Source organism: Macaca mulatta, chromosome 2 (genome assembly GCF_049350105.2).
Source record: "Macaca mulatta isolate MMU2019108-1 chromosome 2, T2T-MMU8v2.0, whole genome shotgun sequence".
In the NCBI taxonomy this organism is placed as follows: domain Eukaryota; kingdom Metazoa; phylum Chordata; class Mammalia; order Primates; family Cercopithecidae; genus Macaca; species Macaca mulatta.
Window position 1 is genome coordinate 193,463,219 of NC_133407.1, and position 21,659 is coordinate 193,484,877.

Below are 21,659 nucleotides of genomic sequence, written 5' to 3' on the forward strand. Positions count from 1 at the left end.
AACGTTATTGAACTCAACGTGTTCAAAACAAATTCATAATTCTATCACCAGTGTCTCCTATCTCACTGAATGGCAACACCCACCATTAAGTTTGGTTGGCTGGAAGCTTGTGATATCTTCTCATTCTTTCATCCATATAGTCAAACAATTCACAAAACCTGTGAATTTTGCATGCTAATATTAATTATTCTACCTTTCTGTCTATAATTCTGGCATTGTAGTCTAAATCATTATCATCATTCACCAGAATTGTTTCAATAGCTCCCTAAACTTTCTCCCACCATCCCCTCTGGTACATTTCTTATACATTTGCTCCCCTGCAGCCAGAATTCTATTTTTCTATTTTATTAAAAACCAATTAGTATCTTTCCTCTCTCTCTTTCCCTCTTCCTTAATCACTCCTAGGATAAAAACTCAAATTCTTAAATAAATTGTTTAAAGTTCTGCAGGATCTAATTCAACTACCACATATTTTCATATCATTTTTGTGACAGTCTGCATTTTAACCTCACTGGCACTCTTTCAGGGTTTTTGAGCAGTCTAAGCTTTTTTTTTTTTTTTTTTTTTTTTTTTTTTTTTTTTTTTTAATTTTTGTTCCACTCGGGAACTTTGCATTTGCTATTTCCTATCTGTGAAAGACTCCTTCCTCTTCCCGATCCCTCCATTCCCCAACTTCACATCTTACACCAGCCTCTCATATCTAGCAAATGTCACTTCCCTAGGAAGGTCCTTCATGATGACCTTGTACAGCAGATCAGAGAACTCTGTATATCTTTTAAAGATTACTAATCTTCTCAGTGTCCCATAAAAACATTGACTGTATCCATCTTGCCCTTTCCCCACAGTTTACAATAATGCCTAATAGAAATAGATGATAATTATTCAAGGAATGAATGAGAAAATCTTTTTCAAGAAACATGATAAGTTCCTCCTAAGCCCTCTTTTTCATTTGCACAGCTATTATTTCAAAACTTCATCACTTTTTTAAAGATGCTCTCCATGCTAATTTTCTATCCATTTTAGAAAACAATCTCCTCTTAAAAATACAGGTCATCAAGTAAAAGCTCTGTTAATTTCCCACTTTCCCTGAACATCCTTCCCCCTTTTCTGGCAAACTGGTGTCTAAATGTATCTTCTCGCCTCAGACTCGTTAAACACAGAGTGATGCCCTGTGTTCAAGGCTAATGCATGAATTTTAAAATATGAATTCCATGACATCTTGAAACATTCTGTCAGCTTATCTTTTTTTAAACAATATATTCAACATCTTTTTTCTCCTTAGCATTTTCACAGCATTTAAAAAAGCTTAATTTATGCCATCCTTCAAAAGTGTTAATTGAATTTATGTTGTCCTCTGTTTTATATCTCTCATTTCCTTCTCAGACAACATTCCTAAAATAATAGAGTGCAGTGACTTTCTCCATATTTTACGTCCCATCCACTTTTAAAGTCCTGCAGTCTGACTTATCTAATCACTTCATTAAAACTGATTTTTCTAAATTAATCACCACTCCCTGTATAAAAATTAGATCTTTCTTTCTTTCTTTTTCTTTCTTTCTTTCTTTTTTCTTTCTTTCTTTCTTTCTTTCTTTCTTTCTTTCTTTCTTTCTTTCTTTCTTTCTTTCTCTTTCTTTCTTTCTCTCTCTCTCTTTCTTTCTTTCTCTTTCTTTCTTTCTTCCTGCCTTCACTTTTCTTTCTTTTCTTCCTTTTCTTCTTTTTCTTTTCTTTTCTTTTCCTTTCTCTCTCTCTCTCTCTCTCTCTCTCTCTCTCTCTCTCTCAACAAGATCTAGCTGGGTTGCACAGGCTGGGGTGCAGTGGCACTACCGGGCTCACTGCAAGCTTCACCTCCCAGGTTCAAGTGATTCTCATGCCTTGGCCTACCAAGTGGCTGGGACCAGAGGCGCGCACCACCATGCCTGAAAATTTTTGGTAGTTTTAATAAAGATGGGGGTTTCACCATGTTGACCAGGCTGGTCTCAAACTCCTGAACTCAAGTGACCACCTCCCTCGGTCTCCCAAAGTGATGGGATTACAAGTGTGAGCCACTATGCCTGGCAAAATTAAATAAGTATTTTTCAGGTTCTCACACTTGCCCTCTCTGAAACATTTGGTGCTGAGTCTTGCTGTAATTTCTAAGAATTTCCCTCCCTAGAATCAATCCTACTTGTTAATTAGATATCTTCACTTGGCTATTGCAAAGCTTTTTATAATCCTACATGTTTAAACGGAAGATTTTTTTTTTAATAAAACCCTTACCCCTTATATTTTACTTTGATAAATTGCGCCAAACACCCAGAGACGAAAGCTAAAATCCTAGCAGCCATTCTTTGATATCTCCCATTCTTTAAACTGAAATTTCTTACTTAATCGGTTATAAAATCTGTCAATATTACTTTCCCAAATAATTTCTTATAACAATTGTCTTCTTACCAAGCCTTTGGCCATTGCCTTTCTTTAAGCTCTCATGTTAATTATCTAGATCTCTCCAATGGCTTCTTGTCATTCCTTTCTTCCTCTATCTTCCATCCATCATACTATATCACAGTGATCTTCAAAAGCCTAAGTAACGTTTTATTATTTTACTTAAATTGTTTCTCATCACTTCCTGAACAAGCTCTAAACTTTTGAGTGTGACCTACTATATTTCATATAATTTACTTCTTTCTATCCATAGAATAATATTGAATATTGAATCAAGTGTATAGATGAATATATATTTATTTTCACTACTGCTTACATTTTATGATTTACTCTAGGCAAACTAAATTTGTAGTGCTCTCTTTATATATTTTTGCTGTCCTCTCCTTTTCCTTTGCATATCCAATTCCTATTTGTGTTTGAAGATATGTATCTTGCAAATAAAAATAGTATTTAAGGAGCGAGGAAAACCATATTATTCCTGAGGTTTCCAGAGAGGATAAAATTATAACTACCAGAAATGTCATAAAACTGTCGAAATTTAGAAAATTAACTACAGAAAAAAATAAAGTATCAGTCATGGAGTTGTTATAGCACAGCATGAAAACAGTTTTTCAAAATAGAAATGAAAAAAATATACATGCAATGTCCAAAATCTATATATCTATGCTTCTCTACTCCCACCCTCCACCCCACTACCCAAGCATTTTAATTTTACCAACACTGTCTATGTCTGGTGGGATTACTCTACTAAAAATCCTCTCTTAAATACTCTCTTCCCCCACCTCTCCTTCTAAGTCAGATGGTTTTTCTCAATGAAAATCTTTTGGTGGATCATCCGTGTTGCTTATCATACTAAATGTTCAATGCAAAATAAAAGTTCAAAAAAAATTATAGAATGAATTGATGATAAATAACACATTTGTTCTTCTCAGAGCCTAATTTCACTGAATGTATTGATATAGTGAATTTTCTCCTGAACAAAACGAATACAGACCATGGAATTCGGTGACTCTTCTAAAGTTCTGTCCCTATAAAGACCCTGCTCCAAAGCCAGCTTGCATTTCTAGATGGCATGTTCATTTCATCTTCTAACAGCAGGTTAGAAATGCATGAAATTTAAAGAACTGAAAATGAATTGTGTAGGGAATGCGAAAACATATTTTCTCTGTTTTATACAATTATAACACAATTACACAAGTACGCCAATGAAATCTAAAATTCATCAAACATAGTGGGATAAAAAAATTCACTTCACTAAATTTTAAGATAGGTTGTTTCCAAAAAGATAAATTATTTTATTTATTTGACATTGTCTTATAATAGTGATGTTTCATTTTCCCAGTTAAAGAAATCATTGATTTGTGGCCAGCAGCAGTTCAAGGAAAAGTTTTAAAATAAAACAGTGATGAGATTACTACATATTGGTAGTAATGTGCAATATGCTAACAGCTCCCACATCCATAATTATGTTCCTCAGCTTATAGATTATGAACAAATAATCAAGGGCACGGTATTAAAGTTCATGGTTTAATAAAATTAAGTTATAGTTATGCAAATAATACACAGGGCTTTTATTCTGCAGGCTTAAATTTGACCATTGCTCAGGCAATTATGTTTGTGTTGCTTTTTTGGTGTGTCTCATAGATGAAACTTTAGATGTGATTCCCTTTTGTTTTTGAACACCTAAACCTTCAGATATAATTTAAACAAAACACTTTCATTTTAAAGCCAAACTGCACGGAGAGATGAAAGTGACAGCCTTGACCTTGAATAGATTTTAGTGAAGTAGTTTATGGAAGACAAAGCAATTACAGCTCCACACTGACCTATGTATCACTTAGCACTTCTGATAATGAGATGAGGCTTTCAGGGCCAGAATGGGGATAGAAGAGAAAGTCACTAGACTGGTGAGAATGATGAAGAAGTGTAAGAACAGGATTTTCAAAGGCATTAAAATAGGGATTTTTTATCTTGTTTTAAGACTTGGTCAAAGAATCACTAAAACTAGATGTTTAGGAAAAGCCATTAAAATAACTAATCTCAATAACTGTCTTCTCAGATTAAAAATACGTTTCCAAAAAGGTTGGAGTGGGGATGTATAGAAAATAATGTATAATATACATCTGCTGAATTTGATGAAGAAGAATTATAAAGTTTCTCAGAATATTTCAGAACAATAAAGTTTTCACTAAATCAAATCTGTTATCTATGTATTCTTAAAATAATATTAGTAACACCTCTGCATATTTATAAGTGCTTCCACAAAAATATATGTATTGTTTCTCTTAATTTGATTTTCAAAATTTACTGTTGTATTTTGAAGAAGGATTTACAGAACAGTAAATTGGATTGTGTGTACATGAATTTTAGTTCCAATTTTGCAAGTAGGTGGCATGCGCCTGTAGTCCCAGCTACTCGGGATGCTAAGGCAGGAGAATCACTTGAACTTGGGAGCAGAGGATGCAGTGAGCTGAGGTCACGCCACTGCACTCCAGCCTGGTGACACAGTGAGACTCCGTCTCAAAAAAAAAATAAAAAGTAAATGAATAAATGGAAGCTTTTAACTTGGCAAGGCCTTTCAGGCTTTAATAAGTAATGATTCTTAGTGGCATTGTTTGAAAGTAAATTGAAATAATATAAATCCTCAAATTTTGACCCCTCTGTTTTGTTTTACAGTATTAGTGAACAAAATCTTATATTTTATTTTAAAGTCTTCCTTTCTTCCATTTCCTCTTTCTGAGTCTTTTAACTTGAACTGTGCATACAATTAGAATATATCAACTGAAGACTTTCTATATAGAAAAAGAACACCTATCATTAATCATTATGGAAGAAAGAATGATCCAATAAAATATTATTTTAGGCTTCTTATAGAAATAAATACTGTATGGTCATAAGTAAATGTCTTATTTTCTCTGGGATTCGATTTCCTCACTTAGAATATGATGCAGAAAGTAGGTTATACGGCTTTGAAGGTTGCTTCTTTCATTCTGTTATACTATTTTAAAATTTCCAAATAAATTTAAAGTTATTCAGGGGTATTATGACAAATAAACTTAGCATATGATGAATATATCATCATATCTTGAGTGTCACTTAAGAATAAAGTTTTATATTGAATGACTTCATATTATGTAAAAAATCATTTATACTGTTTTTCCACCATAATTTTAACGCAAACCTCTCACTTTAATTGTAAATCAATACTAATGTGACTTTTAGAAAGAGAACATTCCAAAATCTGTATATTGTGTCACATATTAAATAATACATTATTGAAATATTAAGATGTTACAGAAATATGGAATTTTGGTTAAAATACTCCATTAAGTAAACAGGCAAAGTACTATTTTACCACAATGTTCATTACTCTCATAAATGTCTTAGACCTTAAAACACTATAATAGCTGTTGTCTGTGTAGCCATATCTCATTTTATTGTGCTTCACTTTGTTGTGCTCTGCAGATAATGAGATTTTTTTTTCTTTTTTTTTTTTATGAATCGAAGGTTTGTGGCAACCCTGCATTGACCTAGTCAGCTGGCACCATTTTTCCAACACCATGTGCTCATTTAATGTCTGTGTCACATTTTGGGGACTTTGGCAATATTTCAGGCTTTCATCATTATTATAGCTGTTACAGTGATATGTGATCAATAATCTTTGATGTTCCCATTGTAATTGTTTTGGGACTCCACAAATCATGCTCATATAAAAAGGTAAACATAATTGATGAATGCGTGTGTTCTGACTAATTTACTGACCAGGTGTTGTCCCCACCTCTCCCTCTCCTTGGGGCTCCCTAATTACTGAGACATTGACATTAGGCCAATTAAGAATCCTACAATGATCTCTAAGTGTTCAAATGAAAGGAGGTGGCACACATTTCTAGCTTTGAATCAGAAGCTAGAAATGATGAAGCTTAGAGGAAGGCATATTGAAAGCCATGAGAGGCTGAAAGCCACACCTCTTGTGCCAGTCAACTTGTGAACGCAAACATAAAGTTCTTGAAGAAGACGAAAAGTGCTGCTCCAGTGGACATGTAAATTATAAGAGAGCAAAACAGCCTTATTGCTGATATAGAGAAAGTTTAAGTGGTCTTAAGACCAAATCTGCCACAGCATTCTCTTAAACCAAAGCCTAATCCAGACCAAGGCCCTAACTCTCTTCAATTCTGTGAAGGATGAAAGAGGTGAAGGTCTTTCACCTTCAGAAAAAGTCTGAAGCTAATGGATGTGGGTTCATAAGGCTTAACGAAATAAGTCATCTTCAGAACATAAAAGTGCAAGGCGAAGCAAGAAGTGCTGATGGAGGAGCTACAGCATGTTATCCAGAAGATCTACCTAAGATCACTAATGAAGGCGGCTGCACAAAACAACAGCATTTAAATGTAGATGAAACAGTCCTCTATTGGAAGAAGATGCTATTTATAACTTTTACAGCTAGAGAATAGAAGTCAATGACTGACTTCAAAGTTTCTAAGAACAAATTGGCTTGCTTGTTATGGGCTAATGCAGCTGGTGATTTTAAGTTGAAGCCAATGTTCGTTTACCATTTGGAAAATCCTAACGCCTTTAATAAATATGTTATATCTAATCTGTGTTCCATCACTGTTATAACAAAGCCTGGGTGTCAGCACATCTATTTACACCACGTTTTATTGAATATTTTAAACTCACTTTTGAGACTGAGACCTACCGCTCAGAAAAAGAAAAAAAAAAAAAGATTCCTTGTAAGATATTACTGCTCATTGACAATGTGTTTAGTTACCCAAGAGCTCTAAAGGAGATGTATAAGGGGATTAATGATGTTTTCATGCCTGCTAACACAACATCCATTCTGTAGCACATAGATCAAGGAATAATTTTAACCTTCACATTTTGTTATTTAAGAGGTACATTTTGTAAAGCTATTGCTGCCAAGATAGTGATTCTTCTGATGAATCTGGGCAAAATAAATTAAAAACCTGCTGGAAAGGATTCACCATTCTAGGTGTCATTACGATCATTTGTGCTTCCTGGGAGGATGTCAAAACATCAACACTGGCAGGAGTTTGGAAGAAGCTTATTCCAATCTTCATAGATGACTTTGAGACATTCAAGACTTCAGCGGTGGAAGTAAGTGCAGATGTGGTAAAAATAGCAAGATAACTCTAAGTAGAGCCTAAAGATGTGAGTGAATCACTGTAATCTCATCATCAAACTTAATGGATGCGGAGTTGATTCTTATGGTGGAGCAAAGAAAATGATTTTTTTTTTTTTTTTTTTTTTTTTGAGATGGAGTCTCGCCCTGTCGCCCAGGCTGGAGTGAGTGGCGCCATCTTGGCTCACTGCAAGCTCCGCCTCCCGGGTTCCCGCCATTCTCCTGCCTCAGCCTCCCGAGTAGCTGGGACCACAGGCACCGCCACCTCGCCCGGCTAATTTTTTGTATTTTTAGTAGAGACGGGGTTTCACCGTGTTAGCCAGGATGGTCTCCATCTTCTGACCTCGTGATCCGCCCGTCTCAGCCTCCCAAAGTGCTGGGATTACAGGCGTGAGCCACCGCGCCCAGCCAGAAAATGATTTCTGAAGCTGAAATCTACTCCTGGTGAAGATACAGTGATCAATGTTTCTCTTTTGTTTTGATTTTCGGTTTGTTTTGGATTTTTTGCAGAATAAAGGTCTCGCTATGTTGCCCAGAGTGGTCTTGAACTCCTGGCCTCAAGCCATCCTCACACCTTGGCCTCTAGAAGTCCTGGGATTATAGACATAAGTCACTGTGTCTGGCTCTGTTAAGCCTGCTGAAATAATCACAAAAGATTTAGAATATTACATAAATTTAGATGATAAAGCAGTGGAAGGTTATCAGAGGATTGACTTTAATTTTGAAAGAAGTTCTACTGTGGATAAAATTTCATCAAACAGAAATCGCACAGAAATTTTCAGGAAAATAATAATCCATCAATCCAACAACAACAAACCTTATTGTTGTTTTATTTTAAGAAATTGCCATACCACTCTAACCTTCAGCAATCACCCACTGAGCAGTCAGCAGCCATCAACATCAAAGCAAGATGCTCCAGCAGCAAAGAAGTTACAACTCGCTGAAGACTCAGATGATCATTATCATTTTTTAGTAATAAAGCATCTTTAAATTAAGGTAACTAACATTGTTTTTATAGACATGATGCTATTGCACACTGAATAGACTATGGGATAGTAAACTTTTATATGCACTAGGAAACAAACAAAAATGTGTGTGACTCATGATATTGTAACATGTGCTTTATTGCAGTGATCTGGAACTGAACCCACGATATCTCCAAAGTATGCCTGTACTTTAAATATACACAGGAAAACTTAAACTTATCTGTATTTTAATGTTTCACTATAGTTTTATACCTAACGAATGCCAAAAAATATTGTACAATTAGTATTCTTATAAATTTAGAAAACTAAAATGACTCCATATATTAGTATTTTCATATTCAGAGAAAGGTCATTAAAACTTACTAAAAACTTGGGAAACATAGAATTACAATTATTGACATATTAAGATGATCATGATATAAATGATAAAAAACATGCAAAATAAAAATGTTTCACATTTTTTGTATAAGCAATATGCATGCATATAAAATAAAATATGAGAATATTTGCAAAATGTAACAGATTATTTCAATAGTGCAGGATAAGGAAGAGTCTCTATTTTGTTTAGTATTTTAAAAGCTAATTTTTCTGCAATGAACAATTATTTAAAATGAAAAAATACACTAAGTAATAAGCTAAAACTTTTTGAAATTTAACTAATGTAGCTTTTCTGCCTAATCTTGAATATATTTAGGTAATATCCCAAATGTTTCATAGTTATTTAATTTACTGAAAAACTTTAGTGTATTTCAATCAATTGGGTTTAATAATGATTGTTTTAAGTCAAATAGGCGACTTCATAAGTCAATTAGGTGACTTCATAAGTCAATATATCAAAGATGAATGGTAAATTGTATAAAACAATGATAGCAAATGATAAATATATTTTAACATGAAAATTGTATCGATTGATATTAATAAGTCCAAATTACTTAAGCTAAATCGATATCCTGAATAAATTTTTATAGTAATAGCTTCTCATATTTAGAATATCAGCCATATTATGATAATGACTGAAAATTGTAGTCCTTACTTGTTTTGATGCTTGTGATAATTTTAGAGTTGGAGCAGCCAAATCTTAAACTATAACTTGCATATCATGCAGTTGGGATCCAAACTAGATTATTTCTGATACTAAAGACCATTCTCTTAACTTATTATTGTAATGGCTGTGTTAATATTTGGCAAGGTAGATTACTTATAAAATGGCTTACTTTTGTTTAAAAATTGTTTTTTATTTATTCAATAACTGATCTGATTAAATTGATTAAGAATTACAATTAAAATTACAACTCTGTTTTATCCTACTATAGAAGAGGCAAAACTTTATCTCTGCCTTCTTAGTCTTCAATTGGGCATGAGAATTAAGTTGACATAAAACAAACTAAACAGAACAAAAGAATAAAGATTTTATTTTACATGTATTTGGAAGTCCTCACAGAAAATGAGGAGTCAAAGAAGTGGCAAAAAACCCAAGTGATTATACAGCAGGTTTAATAAAGGATGGCAATAGTGCAAAAATAATTAAAATGTTTGGGAGGGGATAAGGAAGATAAGAGTTATTTTAACAAGGTGTGTTTGTACAGATTTTTCTTAGCCTTAACTCCGGGTGACAATGTTTCTTTTATCCTGCTACAGGGGTTGACATCTTTCCCACCAGGGTTTATCTCCCATCTCTGGTGATAGATTGTTCCTTTTCTCCTGTGATAGGGAGAAAGGGGGAGACCAGTGTCCTTCCTCTACCTGCTGGTTCTCAAGTGCCTTTAGTTCAAAATAATCCTTATGGCAAAATGGCATTTTTGAGGGGTGACATATTGCGCCACACCTAATAACTACTCACTTGAAATCAAGAGAGATATTCGTAAGCTTTAGTTTTCTAAGAAGGCTCGCGTAGCTTAAAGGGTGGTCTATCTGCGATGGATTTCAGCCTTCACCTGGCAGTTGCCAGATAATCTCATTGACATTCACAAAAGAACAAAGTCATTTTTATCCTCTATTGTTTGAATGAGTAATTTTAAGAAAATTGTGAATAATTATTATAAAAGCTAACCCTTATTATTTATTGTGAACCAGCCATTGTTTTAAGCAAGTGAATGCATGAATATATTTAATTTTAGAAATTATATTATAAGGTTAGTGTCTACTAACAAAGCAGCCTTATCAAGTTCCATAATGGGTCCTCTATCCTCTTAACTCTGTCTTTTCCCAGCGCAGCCTGCAATAGGCAATCACATACAGATGTGCCTAAATTTATGATGGCATTATGTCCAGATAATCCCATTGTAAGTCAAAAATGTATTCAATACACCTAACCTACTGAACATTACAGCTTAGCCTAGCCTACCTGAAACATTTTCAGAACACTTACATTAGCCTACAGTTAGGCAAAATCATCTAACCCAAAGCTTATCTTATAATAAAGTATCGAGTATCTCATGTAATTTATTAAACACTGACTGAAAGTGAAAAACAAAATGTTTGTATTGTACTAAAAGTACGGATTCTACTGACTGTGTATCACTTTTGCACCATCATGAAGGCAAAAAAGTCTTAAATGAAACCATCGTAAGTTAGGGACCATCTGTATTAAAGTGAATCGTTAAGTGTTTTTAAGTGTTTCCATTTACCACCGTTTCTAACTCCATTATTAGTTTTCTCTCTGTTATTTTTTATTTATTTATTTATTTTTGACATGGAGTTTCACTCTTGTCACCCAGGCTGGAGGGCAGTGGTATGATCTCGGCTCACTGTAACCTCCGCCTCCTGGGTCAAGCGATTCTCCTGCTTCAGCCTCCCGAGTGGCTGGGATTACAGGCGCCTGCCACCATGCTGGGCTAATTTTTTTGTATTTTTAGTGGAAACAGGGTTTTACCACGTTGGGCAGGCTGGTCTTGAACTCCTGACCTTAGGCGATTCGTCTACCTCAGCCTCCCAAAAGTACTGGGATTACAGGCGTGAGCCACTGTACCCGACCACTAGTTTTCTATTATAGACCTGTAATATGTATGCCTATAAGAGAAATGAAAAATTAAAATACAGTCTGACATGTAAATGCTCTGAGTAAAGAAGTTAGGTGTCATATTTGGAGCACATGTGTCTCTGCTCTTCCTTCTCCATTTGGTCTCCAAATCCATCCTTCTTCCTGTTTTGTCCTGTTCTGTGCCCTAGAAGGCTGACTTCTCTGCAATGACCTTGATTTTCAGATGGATTCAATTAACAGAATATCCTATTGAAAGGCAAGAGAAAAAAGTGGTCTCAGTTTTGGTCCCCTGTCCCCCAGTGTCCTCACTTTGTTGAGGTTCTGATACTGGCTGTGTCCTTGCTTGACTACTGCTCCTTTTAAGTGGTACCCAAAAATGGCTCCAGATTTTCTTTGGTTAGGATAACTTCATTCACTTCCTTTGGCTCTTCTGGTCTAGTGCTGATAATAGCATCTTACTGTAGCAACAGTTCTCTTGTGCTATTCCTACTTCATTCGTTTCCAAAAACTGTCTGCCCTTCTGTTAAAAAGTCTCCTTATTTTACACACTTTGGCTCCACCCCTTTGAGATGGCCGTTAGTTTCCTGCTGATATCCAGAGTTACAGAGTGGAGGAACGGGACTTATAATTAATATTTTTAAAACATGACTTTAAGAGAAAAAAATGTACTAAGAGCGTTGTACTTTACCCAGTTTAAACCAGACTACCCTAGAATACCATTGTCCTTCTTTATTACAGAACCCGCTTTTTAAATATTAAAATTGGTTTAAATGTTTTTGAAAACACATGCTTCTCAATGACTCTAATGTAATCTCATGTTAGTTCAAAGCTGCTTTCTCTTTTCCCTGTGTAAACACTCATTTTTCAGCCTTGTTTGCTTACTAGTCAGTAACAAAAACAGCTCTGGGCATATTTGAGTCCATCTCTTTTTTCTAAGATGAAAAATAAGTGGGCCTGAACTAGGTATTTTCATTTATCATAACTGAACCATTTGAACAGAATTCTCTGGACACAAATGTAATTCTTTAAACAATATTGGTGAAGAGAGTTTAATTTCTGTTCTTACCTGTTAGCATTTATAGTAACTTTATTGACCGTTTCTTTTTTAACACTGTTAAAATCAAAATTTTAACTGTGAAACAGCTACACGTTATTGATCTTGACAGGTTTTTTTTCAATAGTTTAAACCTGTGGACTCACTGGGGTAACTGCTTTTTCTTAGGCGTTTTTCTCAATCATTTAGTAGAGACATTTCTTTATTTAAGAAACAGTGCTGTCATAGCTTCACTAAAAGCAATTCTGATACTAAAACTGTATACATGTTATGTACATATTTCAGAAGGTATTCAGAAAAATCTGCTTCCTTGTCTTGTAATTACCTTATACACACTTTCCATCAAGTGGCTTTTAATTTTCTGGCCATAGCTTAATTTAAATGAATATAGAAAACTAATGGGAGATTATTTGAAGTCTAGAGAAATAAGAAACTACTGTATTATTGAAGCAAGAGATGTTTTAAAATATTACAATTATCTGAACACTTATTGGAATTCCATGAACTCCCCAAAGTTAATAGATTGTATTAGACCCTTCTCAGAAGTCTCGCTTTGTGGCATTTGCTCTTATTTATTGTCCTGGCAGAAAGTTCCAGCTGAAGTCAAGGTCACCTTCTATCCCAAAGTTGGTATAATTAGTATCAATTCGGTGTTTCACCAAGCTTATACAGGAGGTTATTAACTGTGTTTCATGTGGAGTGTCAAAGAAGCAAGGGCAGTACCTGCAATCTTTTCAGCTTCAAAGGCACAGCTCATAAATTTAATTCACTGGTTAGTAAGAAAGATACAACCAGTTTATTAATGATTTTTAAAAAAATTTTAGAGATGTGTTAGAAATACCTTTATTTATATATGTAGAACATGCTTCTTAAATATAAAACAGATTAATGACACAATAACTCACTTTAGCCTCGGTATTTTAAAGGAAACATACTTTCTGAAATTATAATTATTATAATTATAATGTATTATAACAATTTTATTTATATGAACATGTATATTATATAAAAATGAATTTTTTAATGGTATATACTGGAGAACATTTTTTCTTTCTTAGGGATTGTTTTTCAGAAAACATATATATTGTTAGATTATATTAAAACTAGGGTTATTACTATAAAATCCAGTAAGACACTTCTAAATGTAGAGCAGTGAAAATATATTAGTAGACCTGTTTATTTAAAAGAAATGAAAGCTAATAGAATGAAGATTTCTGTTTAAATTGATGGAAGCCAAAGAAATAAATAAGTTTAAAATGAAACTTTAAAAAATGTTTGATGCTTTAAATTATGCAAGCCACAAGAGTGCCCTTAGAAAATAGAAGAGAGCGTACATGTTCTCCTTCCTTTAATAGGTAATAGTGGAAAGAAAATGTAAATGCAAGGTTTTCTCAAATATTTTCCAAATGCAGCAAACAAGTCCGTAAATATTTAAAGATTTTCAAACTGTGTCAGAATTCAGCTTCATTCAAGTCAGATGGAAATGCTCAATTTAGTTTTGGAAATGGTTATGTATAACCAATGATATGTATTTCTATACCAAATAAGGTCTATAAGAATATAAATAAAAACTTTAGCATTCGATGCTAACCTGAAATAACGTAACTTGACACATTGCAACTATTCAAATGTTTAGGTCCATGGCTAACTAAAAATCCTGGACCCCCAAGCCAGCATTCCTACCCATATCCTGCCTGCAGCCACTCCATAAGCATTTATAATGTGATACTCGCAGCAAGTTTGAAAGCACCTCCACCTATAGAACATATATGTTGCTTGTTCCTTAAGCATTTTTACCTTGTTTTCACTAGGAACTATTTTAGATATTTAATTTTAAAACTTAGTCAACTAAACATAATCATTATAGTTTTTTAAAAGACTTGTGAAAATTAAGCTATTTTTATACCCTAAACATAGAAATCAGTCTTTTTGTAGATAAGCAGATTTCTCTATATGGACCATCTGGATATTGAATAATTACTTAATTTTTGTCAAGAAAAGAAACCCCAACATATTGGCACTTAATTTTTAAAAGCTCACAACATTGTGCAAATTGTGTTTTATTACCACCAATAAAACAAAAAAGATTTTTAATAGCTGAACACTCATAACAAAAGCTCATAAACAACTTCTTGATTTGTACACTTTGGGATTTAACTGTGTCAAGATGATATATTCTACTATTCCAAATGTTCTATTTGAGTACGTTTATAGTGACTAACTCAGAGCTATAATGATTTTATTTGATTCATTTTTTTTTTCTCAGTGCTGGGATGCTTTTTCTTTTATTCTGATGTTTCCTTATTTCTTTGTATTCTGTTTTTTTAAAGCATTTAAACCAAGAAGAAAAAAAGATACACAGTAATGAAACCAAATAAAAATTAAGTAAAGATAGACTTGATTTCTTTTGATATGAAGGACCTAGAGAATAGAAGAGCAGGATAGAACATTACTGATTCTTAACCTGATTTAATTAAACAAACACTTCAGACAGTAGTTTGAAGTACACATGTCATGTGGTGTTTAGTTTAGCTTATTCTATTTTGAAGTCAGAAACATGAAACAATTGAGGTAAGAGAATCTGAATATAAATGAAACTCTTACATAGTCCACATTTTTTTAGTCAACTGTAGTTCATTTAAAATGTCCACATTAAATATGAGTAGAATTTGACAATTCATCTCAACCTTTCAACAATGGCCCAAAGAAGTACTTAACTTTCTTTTATTTTCAATTTATACAGCTCAACTTTGTGTATATGATTTTTTTCACAAGTCACTAAGATTTTTTCAAATGTCTTTAGAGGAAAAAAGTAGTTATTTATTAAGATCTTTCAGAAAGCAACGTTTTAGGATTATAGTGATACAAACAGATCCCTAAATTTATCTACATTTAAAGAATTAAGGTTTTCAATGCACATGATTTAAAAATACAATGGCATTATATGAGCTAAAAATTATGGGTCCATAATTTCTAGACTGGATTTATAGCCATTTCAGATGTATGCTAAAAAATCATTCTATTCTTCAAGAATGATTTTAAGTATTTTAGTTAATGTTACCTTTTTAAACATATGTCACGACAGTAGTGCTATGGTCTATTGGACCGTGTGTCCTCCTGAGTACACAAATGTCCTCTTGAAAATTCACATGTCGAATTCCTAACCCTCAAGGTGATGACATTAAGAGGTGGGGCCCAGGGAAGTGATTAAATCATGAGGTGGAGCCCTCATGAATGTGATATGTACCTGTATAAAAGAGGCTCCAGAGAGCTGCTCTGTCCCTTGCACAATGTGAGGACACATGGAAAGACAGGTAGAAGTCATCATCTATGAGGAATGGACCCTTAACAGGCACCTAATATACACACGACTTGATCTTGGCTTTCCCGGCCTCCAGAACTTTGAGAAGTAAATATTTGTTATGTGTAAGTCACTGAGTTATATTCGTTATAGCACCCCGAATAGACCAAGGCAACTAATGCACAATTAAATTGTGAAGAATTGAGTACACATCTTAAAATGTTGTGAGTTTTGTCAATATAACTCTAGTTCTAGATATTTTGACAATTTGATTTCTTCAGTTTAAAAAAAATCCTTTTTTTTCTGTGTGCTGTACCATTTTGAACTAAGGTTCTGTTGCAACGAATCTCATTATAATTAATCAATTTGTTGAGACTACCAAACAAATAATGTAGTTTTTGTTAGTACAAAATTATAATTCTACCATTTCAAAGACTGATGTAAAACTAAATCTATATTAGAATCAGTAATTCATTTGAAGTTTTACATGGATTGTATAATTCTAATCACCATTTTTTGGATTTCTTTCCCTATCTGGTATATTGAAATGTATGATGTATTTGAATCCACTCTTAGTAATAGGATAGTGTATACTGGTTTACATCTTTCCATATCTATCAGCTCATCTCTACATTTAGTGCATTTACTGGTCTGTACAGGTAAAAACAAATATCAATTGTTAGCTTAGAAAATTTTCTGTCCTAAATTTAAAAGTTCAGTTATAAATTCTTATTTAAAAATTATGATAAATAAACATAACCACTTAAATATATAACTATGTTTCGTATGTCTCCTGAATTTGCAATAAGTTAACATCATCTGTAAAAAGAGGATGCTATTAAAGATTACTAGATTATGACATGGTTTATTATGAAATTAAAATTATATGATAAAAATGAGAATGTTATTAAATTAAACATGCCATGCTAAAATAATGCTTATATTAATACTAGAAATCAAGTCAAAGTCATCTGGAATTATTTTAGAAATGAGTATATTAAATTAATAAAAAAATCACAATGACCTAAAAAAGTAACATGTATATGTGTGGACGTATGTGTACATATGTTATGTGTACATATATGCACTCATATGATATATAATATATAATTTGAATAATTGTATATGTCATATGTAATATAAAGCATATATCATATATAATATAATATGGAGCATTGTATTATGCATAATATAAAGCACAGATAATATGTATACTATATTATATTACATATGTCATATATATACATATATGTGTATATATAATCTGAATTTTAAAGTTGGTTAGGCCACTGTAAAAAAAGTATGCAATTTCCAAAAGCTGAAATAATTAAAATGATATAGATTAAGAATACTTTAAACTTTATGAAAAGTATATAAACTGATATACTTCAAAGGGCAGACAGATGGTAGATGATTGATAGATGAAAGAGAGAGAGAGAGAGAGATATGAATGGCACCATATGCTCTAGTATAATTTTCATCTGATGTTTGTTTCATACAATCAATAAAAATAGAATTGAAATAAAAAAGTAATTAGTGCATTAACACCAAAGAATTTTGCCAGATTAAAACTGTAATTATAGGTGAAAATCTACCATTTCATTAATGGTATGTTACAACTACTGGTAAACACCTTTGAAAAAATAATTCTGTCATTTATTGAGTATGGCTTATGTTTTCATAACTTTAGATACTATATAATTCTCAAGTCAAAGCTGTGCTTCATGTTTTCCTGATGAAAACAAACTGATGCTCAATTTGCTGCACTGTCCGAGGTCAAACACCTTGTAAACAAAATAACGAAAACTCATATCCAAAGATGTATCCAAGGCTCAATTATTATTTGTCTTTCCCATGGCTGCTCAAGTTGGTTCATTTCCATGTGTTTTAACACCCTTATTTGTATTGCCTAATTTCTAATTGCCTGTTTTTATTCCATGTGGTTGAAGTTCTTCTTCCTCCAAATAGGGATACATTTTAAACACAAGCTGAAGAGTTGTGCAAATTCTCAAGGTTATGACATTGACAATCCAGTGTAGTTTCTTTCACTCCGTTTCATCTTGATTTTTAATATAGATACAGCTGTGATTCTTTAAATTTATTTTAAATTGGTTTAGCATCTCATAGGATGAAAAATTCAGCAATAGCAGGAGTTGTAAAAGTGTAAATGGAGATATTAACAGTGATTTATTTGTGATCATTTATTAAATATATGGAGATAAATGTTATAGTTTGTGAAATTTGAAGAAATATAATTTAAACCTAATAAAATCAAATATATCTAGTTGATTTCAAATTACTGAATAAGACAAAGGAATGAAATAAGTAAACCAAAAAGAAATGCTGTAAGGTGAAAATATTCCTTCTTTTTAGTTCTTAGCTTTTCTTAGGCAGCATATTCTTTTTAATCATGATTTTAAACCATCTTTCATAAACTTATAAATAAATGAATTATTTTCAAATATAATCGCATCTAAAAGCTTTAATTTAAAAGGCAATTCATAAAGAAACATCACATAATTTAAAAGAATAAAGTGTAAAACTCGTAACATTGTTTATAGACTAAATGAATCCTCTACACTTTCAATTATGAACTAGAATATTAATGATGCAGGTGAGTCTGGTGACTTCCGCAGTCCTCAGATGTTTGGTGAGGATAGAAAGAAATGGGCATTAGGCTACCATTAAAATTCAATACTACTATTTTTTTCTTTTAAAATAGATAATATGAACTTCCCAGCTTAAAAAAGAAAACTTTTTAAAAAATACTTTTGTGTGATTTATTAAAAAATGTTCTCTTTCAACCTTTAAGTGAAAAAAGAGGGATTGGTTTTTGTTCACATCTTTGTGTGTGTACTCATGAGTCTTCTTGGAGGTTGGTTATGTGCTTAAGGGAAAAGTAAATGATTTGAGCACTTTCAGTCTCCATGGTGTAAAGTTTACAAAAACATGTTAAGAAACCTGAAAAAAAGTGAAATTACCAGAAAGACTAAACCATTCATTTTAGCTTAGTGGCAAAGGACATTAACAGATAATTCTCCAAAGCAGACATGCATGTGGCTAACAAGCGTATGAAAAATGTTCAACATCGCTAATCATTAGGGAAATCCAAATCAAAACCACAATGAAATACCTTCTCACACCAGTCAGAATGACTGTTATTAAAAAGTCAAAAATAACAGATGCAGGCAAGTTTGCAGACAAATGGAATGCTTGCATACTGCTGGTGGGAATATAAATTAGTTCAGTCACTGTGGAAAGCAGCCTGGAGATTTATGAAAGAAATTAAAACAGAGCTACTGTTTGACCCTGCAATCCCATCACTGAGTATATACCCAAAATAATATAAATTGTTCTACCATAAAGACACATGCACGCATATATTCATCGCAGCACTATTCACAATATCAAAGACATGGAATCAACCTAGATGCCTATCAGAGGTGGACTGGATGAAGAAAATGTGGTATATATGCATTAGAAATACTATGCAGCCATAAAAAAAGACAGAGATCATGTCCTTTGCAGCAACACAGATGCAGCTTGAGGTCATTATTCTAAGCAAATTAATGCAGGAACAGAAAACCAAATATCGCATATTCACACTTATAAGTGAGGGCTAAATATTGAGTACACATGGACACAAGGATAGGAACAATAGATACTGGGGCCTAGTTGAGGATGGGAGGGTTACAGGAGGGTGAGGATCAAAATACTACCTATCACATACTATGCTCACTACTTGGGAGACAAAATAATTTGTATACCAAATCCCAGCAACATTCAGTTTACCAATATAACAAACTTCTACATGTACTCCCGAACCAAAAATAAAAGTTGAAAGGAAAAAAAATGCAGTAAACCAAATCCCACTTAAGATTCATGTGAACCAATATAAAAGAATGTTGTTAACTTCATTTGAAATAAAATATTTTTTCTCTTATAATAGTCTATAATTGCATGTATGTAAATGTGTGTGTGTAGGTTTGTAATTATATAGATATTTAGTCCTTTGAAGCAGAATACTACATATATGTGTGTATGTATGTGTGTGTGTAGGTTTAAAATTATATAGATAGTTATTTAGTCCTTTGGAACAGAATTTTGTGTGTGTGTGTGTGTGTGTGTATATATATATGTGTGTGTGTGTGTGTATATATATATATATATATATAGTCCTTTGAAACAAAATACCATAGATTTTTTTTCAAAAGACCGAAAGACCACATGTAATATTTTCCCACAAAGAACATTAGTACATTTCAATAAAGATTAAGCACACAAACTGTTTGTTCATGGTGAGAGGAAATGTATACATTTGATTGTTAGTGATTTTAGATGCCAGTAGTTGTCATAATTTTAGGTCCTGACATAGCGTCATACATATAGCATATATTCAATAAATATTTGTTGAAGAATAAAGCATAATTGAATATTAGATTTTTGTGTTACAAATGGACCTTTTAAAAAAAGTCAATATATCTCCCTCCTTTCCCATTGAAGCGATTCGTTTATACAGTCAGAACTTAATAGTATTACAGATATTGTGTTAGTATGCAGTGATTACATTTTATTTAAACTGCTATTTGTGAAAAACCTTACAGAGCATCACAAATTAAAGCAAAGTAGAACTTTAGACAGCTTTCATTTTACATAATATTATAAAGCACTTCTAACTTTTTCTTCATTTTCATTATGTCTTTTTGCCCATTTTTATATAATTTTTTACAAGAAAGACCTTCAAACTCTTCTCACAGATTTAGCTTAAATAAAGTTCAATCATACCAAAACATACCTAGCTATTTCCGAGAAATTCTTATTGCTACTACCATCAAACTTATTTAGTCATCAATCTTGTACATTGTATAATATAGTTGACGTCATTATTAAAAAAATGGAAAATTATCAGACATTAGAATATTTTTCTGAAACAAAAGAAAGACCATTATAACTGTCAAATCAAAGCTAGCAAATCAACGTAATACCAAGAATTAATTAAAATTTCAAGAAAAACAGTCTAATTGAACAACCTTTAATAACTGTGAATAATGATAAACATAACCTTCATACAACTGAATTAAATATAATAATATAAAGTCCTCATGAATTTCAAGTTAAATTGTTAAATTTCACAGATATTAGTAGAGCCAAGGTGACATTAAACATATATAAGAAATAAAAAAAAGACAGACTTAAATACGACAAATTCTCTCTGAGCACTGCTTATGTAGAAATTAAATTTAAACCTTTTTTTTTTTTTTTTTTTTTTTGAGACGGAGTCTCACTCTGTCGCCCAGGCTGGAGTGAGTGGCATGATATCAGCTCACTGCAAGCTCCGCCCCCCGGGTTCCCGCCATTCTCCTGCCTCAGCCTCCCGAGTAGCTGGGACCACAGGCGCCACCACCCCCGGCTAATTTTTGTATTTTTAGTAGAGGCGGGGTTTCACCATGCTGGTCAGGCTGGTGTCAATCTCCTGACATCGTGATCCACCCGCCTCGGCCTCCCAAAGTCCTGGGATTACAGGCGTGAACCACCGCGCCCGGCCTTAAACCGTGTTTTTCTATAATGGCTTCCATTTTTTTTTTTTTTTTTTTTTAGTTTCATCATCAACTACTAACCACTTAATGACTGCTCAGGAATACTTTTTATATTTCTCAACCTTAACATAGTTATTTCTTCTGCCTTTAAGGATACTCCCACCTTTATAAGGTTGCTTTCTTTGAAACAAAAATTCTTATATGTATAACGATACCAGAAATTACTCATGGAGCCATCTA

The 21,659-nt window shown here is 32.9% G+C and overlaps 1 protein-coding gene across 4 annotated transcripts in view; it reads right to left on the minus strand.

The window, feature by feature from the left end:
• Positions 1 to 21,659, minus strand: part of CADM2 (cell adhesion molecule 2) — a 1,080,890-nt gene that overhangs the window by 49,637 nt on the left and 1,009,594 nt on the right. The gene's annotated exons all lie outside the window — the stretch shown is intronic.